Source organism: Neomonachus schauinslandi, chromosome 3, assembly GCF_002201575.2.
Source record: "Neomonachus schauinslandi chromosome 3, ASM220157v2, whole genome shotgun sequence".
Classification (NCBI taxonomy): Eukaryota; Metazoa; Chordata; class Mammalia; order Carnivora; family Phocidae; genus Neomonachus; species Neomonachus schauinslandi.
Genome location: NC_058405.1, coordinates 123,225,132 through 123,232,378, shown reverse-complemented (window position 1 = coordinate 123,232,378; position 7,247 = coordinate 123,225,132). Strand labels below are relative to the sequence as shown.

Sequence of the window (7,247 nt, the reverse complement as noted above, 5' to 3'; positions counted from 1 at the left end):
AGAGTAAAAATATGAAGAAGTTTCATGTGTCACAAAATATTATTGTTCTCATGATTTTCTTTAACATTTAGCACTGTAAAAAAACAAGCAGTGGGTCAGATTTGACTCATGGGTCTCAGTTTGCCAAACCCACTGCTCTAGAGTAAAGTCTCCCAGTTGACAAATCCTCCCAGCAGCTAGCTTAAATATGAATGGAAAGCCAGAAATCACCAGACAGTCGAAGAAAATCTCTAAGGGGAGAATCAGAAACCAAAATACAGAAATAGAAAAAAGGAGAACAAACAAGGAACAAAACCAATGCAGAGAGCAAGAAGAAACCCACACCAACACGCATTGGTCTTAGAAGGGACTCATGAAATAAAATAGAGGGAAAGTCACATACAAAGGATCCACAACCAGAATACCATTGGATTGCTCAATATTAATTCTAGAAGCTAGAAAACAGTGAAGTAATTCAAATTTTTGAGCAAGAATGATTTCCAACCCAGAATTAATTCTCTCAATCAAGAGTGAGGATAGAACAAAATCTCTTCAATCAGTGGATCTAAGAGATAAGGATTCCAATACAAAAGGGAAGTAATAGAAATCCTCAGACTAATGGCAAAATAAAACTCCCGGCAGCTGTGTAGCAGGCATCACGAGTCACCAAACTGTACTGGAACATGAACATATATTAGTACTAGAGCTCCCAGTTCTTGTGAAAAATTAGGAGTGGATTAATGATATGCATATAGATAACTCAGCAAAGACGGGGCAATTATTAGCAGGGGAAACTATTCAAACAGAAAAGGAAATATAACAATAGTCTACCACATGACTCAGTTAAGACTAAAAGTCATATTCAGAGTAATACAAACCCTGCATTTTGATCTAATTCAAAATTATGATATGATTCCATTAGGAAAATGGGCCAGGGCTGAGAAGAGAGAAAGGGGTGTTTAGGACAGCATAAATTCTCATCATTTCATAGTAAACAGAAATTCAAAGTAGTGATTTTTCTGAAACAGAAAAATGATAGCTTCTTGGCCTTTTGGCTAAGATCAAGTGTAGTATCTGTTCTTATCAGAACAGAAAAATCAAGTAAAAGCAATAAAACATGTAATTTAGAAATATAACGTAAATATTCAACAACTACAAAAAGGGTACCAGTGATTACTGTTGGGGATTGAGAATGAAGGAGGAAGAGGAGACAGCTCCTTATTATCTCCAGAGAGTTATTATAAGAACTGCAGAATTATGACTGTCATCATTCTATGTTTATGCAAACAAAACTCTGCATGTGTGCAGCATTGATGAAAATAAATATTCCCACACATGTTGGTTGCTCTATACAGAACTGATTGGAAGGGGCAAATGTGAAAGCAGGAAAACCAGTCAGGATTATGTCTAAGCAGAAGATCGTAGCAATGGAGATAAGAGTTGCAAGATTCAAATGTACTTTGGAGGTTGACACAGCCACATTTGGTAATGGGTTGGCTACCACCAAAGAAACAGAGCTGTCGAAGATAATTCCCAGGTTTCTGGCATGAACAACACATGGAGGTAGCATTTAATGAACTGTGAAATGTGTTAAAGTTGAGGATCACATGAAACTTTCAGCTCTAATGTGAGAAAATAACCTCCCAAGACTATATGTTAATGTGACCAGCTTCTCTGATATGCATAGGAATTTTTTTCCCTATGTATGAATCTAATTCTGGAAAACTCCTGTGAGATTAAATCTCCCAAGTAGCAAGGTGAGTCATTTCGTCATTACTCAGAGACAACTGTAGAAGTGGTATATCCTATAGGTTTGTCAGGGTACCGCCGACAGAATGTTGTCATCCTGCCTTACACTTTCTACCAGCCCTCTATTTACAAACGACAAGGAAAAATCCATAAAGAGTGGCCCTGATTTGCTGAAAATATATTAATCTTGTTACTGAGCAAGTTATTGCTGTTTTCATTCGATTTAGCAATTTAGCATAAACCTACTACTAGAGCCTAATAAACTGAATGGAAACCTTTAAATACACTCCAAACTGAGCTAGAATCCAATATTCCCTAAAGTATTCATGTGGAGAAGAGCAGCACCTCTGATAAATACCCATCTGAAGCAACCTTTCCAGAAATACTTTTGGGGGGGCATTTTGCAGTAGAGACCCTTGCTCCTCCACAGAAATGCTCTACAATAACACCCAAATCACATCAGAGTAACCAGATGCTGCGTCTCTGAGTACCAGCGAAGGACAGAAGACACAGATTTAGGTGAAAATAGGAAAGGAAACCAGAGGAAAGAAGCTACTGAGCCAGAAATCCTCTGTAGAAAAACAGCCCTATGAGGAAAGACAAGCAAAGTAATTGCACGCATCAAGCTGACGTCTTCCCAAAGCCAGCCTCTACCTCCGAATGCAAGTTGCATCACCCTTGACCAGGCGTGGAGAGCAAAGGAGGTGACACTGAGGTCAGCGTTGATTTTTTTTTTTTTTCAGACCTTGTTTTGTTGGCATGAGAGCTATGGAACTACTCTGGCCCCCACATGAAGGAACACAGAGCCAATCCGAGAGCTGCTCGGGCAACATATGTCAACAGCTTAACAGGTACCAGCCTGCCGGCCTTTATTACTTCTTACACAAACAATTCTAAATACCACAACTTTTAGAGAAGTGATAAGCTCCAGTAGGTTAGGTTGGTTAGCATTCCTTTCCTGCTTTCCTGGAAGCCTTTTCCACCAGCACTTGGGCTTTCTGGGCTGGGCTGTGGATCAAGTTCTTAACAAACAAAGACTCTTGTTCAACAATTTGCTAGACAGTGTCTGTTTGTTAGGTGCTTCTCCATATGTATATTTTTATCTTGGCTGCATTATCCAGTGAATGTTAGCACTGCAATAGACTTTGTTTTATGTCTTTCTAAATCTACCAGATCAACTCTTTTTTTTCTAAATTTACAGGGCACATCTAGTTAAGCAGTTCACCTGATCTTGTCTAGTTTTGTCGTTGTATTGTTGCTTTATTGTCCTGATTGGTATATCTTAGCCAAGAATGGGAAAAGGAGTGTGATAGGCACACCTTACTACACACACACACACACACACACACACATTCACATGCACACCTACAATACTTGCTGAAGCAGGTGAGAATTTTGTATTAGAGCAGATATTTTATTTTTTATTTTATTTTATTTTGTTAACATTTTTTTATTATTATGTTATGTTAATTACCATACATTACATCATTAGTTTTTGATGTAGTGTTCCATGATTCATTGTTTGTGTATAACACCCAGTGCTCCATGCAGTATATGCCCTCCTTAATACCCATCACCGGGCTAACCAATCCCCCCTCCCCCCTCCCCTCTAGAACCCTCAGTTTGTTTTTCAGAGTCCATAGTCTCTCATGGTTCATCTCCCCCTCCGATTCCCCCCCTTCATTCTTCCCCTCCTGCTATCTTCCTTTTTTTTTTTAACATATAATGTATTATTTGTTTCGGAGGTACAGATCTGTGATTCAACAGTCTTGCACAATTCACAGCGCTCACCATAGCACATTTTTTATTTTTTTTTAAAGATTTTATTTATTTATGAGAGAGAGAGAGCACATGAGGGGGGGAGAGTCAGAGGGAGAAGCAGACTCCCTGCCAAGCAGGGAGCCCGATGCGGGACTCCATGCGGGACTTGATCCGGGAACTCCAGGATCATGACCTGAGCCGAAGGCAGTCGCTTAACCAACTGAGCCACCCAGGCGCCCTAGAGCAGATATTTTAAAGACAGCCTTCCATTGAAAATGAGTCATTTTTATTAGCAGTCAAACAACATAATTAATTTAGAATACTTTGATGATTAATTTCAAAATGCTAATAGTGTTAAATTAAGAGGACTATATAGTATAACTGAGGTCTAAATACGCACTTGAAGGCCCGGGGTAATGCAGAAGGCTACATCGGAGCTTATTCTGCTAAAGGATATTTGGGAATGTCCTGGTAATTGATGAACTTTTCTGTCACTTAGACTCAGTTTCTCCTTTTATCAAATGGCAAAAAATCTTCCTACCAGCCCTATGCGACTTCAGTAAAGATTTATGTCCGGGAAGTTAATGAATTCCTTTTAAATGCCAATTGTGGATTTCAAAATAAAGATAGGTAAGTATAACCTATTGAACTAATTCTGCTAAAGCAAAGGTTATGCAGATGATAGAAGGCAGAACACTAAATATATGTGTTCATTTGGACTATACATGTATTAATAATCATTGCACAAATTATTAAATTAATCTCATCTTTTAGATTAGTGCTTCCCCCAGATTGGCCAAAATCACCCAGGGACTTTTAAAAAACCATGGATTCCCTGATCTTACTCCAGACGGCAATGCCCAGGATTGAAGTCTGGGCGTGTATTTTTAGAAAGAGCCTCAATGATTCTGAAACAGGTTTGGAATCACTGACTTAAGATAACTGGCTCTTAATTTGTTGTGTCTGCTTACTTTGCCTGTCTTAAAAATCATTATACCTGTCACGTGGTGATCAGTAATGTATATGGTTGAGTCAGTCAATTATTCATGCAAAAATTTCCTAAAATGGAATCTTGGAGAGACCCATTAATAGTTCTCCAGCACCAAAACATTGCATTAAAGACTATTCTCTTGATCTCCTTGTTCAGCCCCAATCTGCTAAATTTAATTTACTGTCAAGACATAAGGAGTCTGGGCAAATAGTTTAAAAATCCATTGGCTAGGGCGCCTGGGTGGCTCAGTTGGTTAAGCGACTGCCTTTGGCTCAGGTCATGATCCTGGAGTCCCCGGATCGAGTCCCGCGTCGGGCTCCCTGCTCAGCGGGGAGTCTGCTTCTCCCTCTCCTGCTCCCCCCTCTTATGCTCGCTCTCTCTCTCATCCTCTCTCTCAAATAAAAAAAAAAAAAATCCAGGGGCGCCTGGGTGGCTCAGTTGGTTAAGCGACTGCCTTCGGCTCAGGTCATGATCCTGGAGTCCCGGGATCGAGTCCCGCATCGGGCTCCCTGCTCGGCGGGGAGCCTGCTTCTCCCTCTGACCCTCCCCCCTCTCATGTGCTCTCTCTCTCAGTCTCTCTCTCTCAAATAAATAAATAAAATCTTTAAAAAAAAATCCATTGGCTAATTTAATGTAGCCTTGTTAATAATTTCGTGAGTGAATAATGGTTTGGTAGATTATTTTCTATTTTCCACTTAACATTTTCCACTCTTTCCTTCCCCAGTCTACCTGTATCAGGCTCTCCTCGACAGTTTGTGGTTTCATTGTCTGAAGAGAGGTGGAGGGGGTTGAAGACAGAGGAAGGCCCTCTCCCTGAGGATTTCCAAAGGTCTAATTCCTTAGGAGAATTTACAAGACTTGAGAAAGGGTAAAGGGGACACAAGTTTTGGAAGAAGAAACAGAGCAGTCTGGAAAAGTAGGCAGGAGAAAGGGACTACCTGCCAAAATGGTAAACATTCCCCGGGGGCTAGGAGAAGAAATGAGGAAGGCAGTACTCCAGGGTGTGTCAGAGCCTTAACTGTGGCCATTTGATATAGCAGGCAAAGGATTCAGAGGTTCCTGCCTCCTAAAAAGTACCCAAGTCCCAAGCATTGTATTCAAATAGCAGAGACTGCCAGGCCTGGGGAGTTAGGTAAACAGGGACAGCAGCCTGCTCACTTGATGTGTCCAGAAGACCAGAGACCAGATGCCCTGCCATCCCACCCTGACACCTTGTACACTAGAAGGACCTATATTCATTTCCTAGCAAATTACCACATACCAGGTGACTTAGAATGAAAGACATTTATTATCTCACCATTTTGAAGGCTGGAAGTCCAAAATCAAGATGTCAGCGGGGCCATGCTCCCTCTGAAATCTATAGGGGATAATCAATCCCTGCCTCTTCCAACTTCTGGTGGTACTGGCAATCCTTGGTGTTCTGTGGTTTATAGATGCAACACTCCAGTCCCTGCCCCCATCATCTCATGGCTGTCTTCTCCCAGCATGTTTCTTTTCTCTTCTTATAAGAATACCAGTCATATTGGATTAAGGGCCCATATAGCTCCAGTATAACTTCATCTTAACTAATTATGCCTACAATGACCCTATTTTCAAGTAAGGTCACATTCTGAGGTACTACAGGTTAAAACTTCAACATAGCTTTGGGGGGAAAACAGTTCAATCTATAGCAAGCCCCAACACCTCCACCTAATCCCAGAGTGAGAAGGAACCCCAAGAATTCTTGAGGTGAGACACTCCATAGTATCTCCTTGATACTGATGATATCAGGACTTAGATACCAAATTAAGCCAACTGAGAGAAAACTAAGAGTAAAAATATGTCTTGTATACTTGAGTTTATAGACTAAACATTATGTGCACTGTGATTTTCACTCAAATGTTTAATATGTATATGAAGAGCTTCATATCTTAACAACCTGTTGTGTACAATAGATCTGGGACTTCTCTGCAAAAGTTCCCTAACACCACCCTCAGTGTTTTGTACAGTATAAGTACCTATCAAATATGAAATAAATGAATAAATAAACATATCATTGAGTATTCAAAAGAAAACATACTATTTACTGGATATTAATATAACCTGATATTTTTCTTTGACGGTATCAAAACTACTTATAATACTTTCTACTTTGATTTCTGAACCTGATGTTACTTTAAAAAGCATTTCAGTTTAAAAAATTGGTTTCATTTAGGAACTTCTCTATAATTTTTATAGTTACTTTTCCCATATTTATTTAATTTTTTTTTTCTCCTTCAAAAAGTAGATCCTGGGGAGTTGCAATCCCTCTAAAAATTCTAAATGCAGGTACAACATTTAAAGCTCATTTGATTAAAATCATTCCTTAGAACAGTGGCTTTTTGAAAAGGTTAATTTTCTTCTAATGTAGTCAGATTTTTAAATCAGAATGCTAGTGCTCCAGTAGCTATATTTATTTCAGAAATGTCAACCAAAAATTCAGACTCTAATAACCATCTAGGAAAATAATAGTTACAGAACCCATGTCACTCTTGAATTGTAGCAAAAAGAAGGCCCAATATATTATATGGAAACATTTTTAAAAGATAGGAATTTGATTTAACTGACATAACATATTTAGTGACCTTGTTTCATGGATAAAAATAGGCAAACTTTCCCCTGTGTCCTTCTCATCTTTTTGAGGAAGAAACATAAGAATAAAGTCAGATGTTTGCATTGTTGGGTTTGAGCTCCCCTACAGAGGGCATTTAAAGCTTTTTCATAGCCCCTGAATTCAGAATAAAAGACT

The 7,247-nt window shown here is 39.3% G+C and overlaps 1 pseudogene; it reads left to right on the top strand.

Annotated features, from left to right (window-relative positions):
• Positions 1-1,014: 1,014 nt before the first annotated feature.
• LOC123324526 lies at positions 1,015-1,120 on the top strand (annotated as a pseudogene).
• The last annotated feature ends 6,127 nt before the right edge of the window (positions 1,121-7,247 follow it).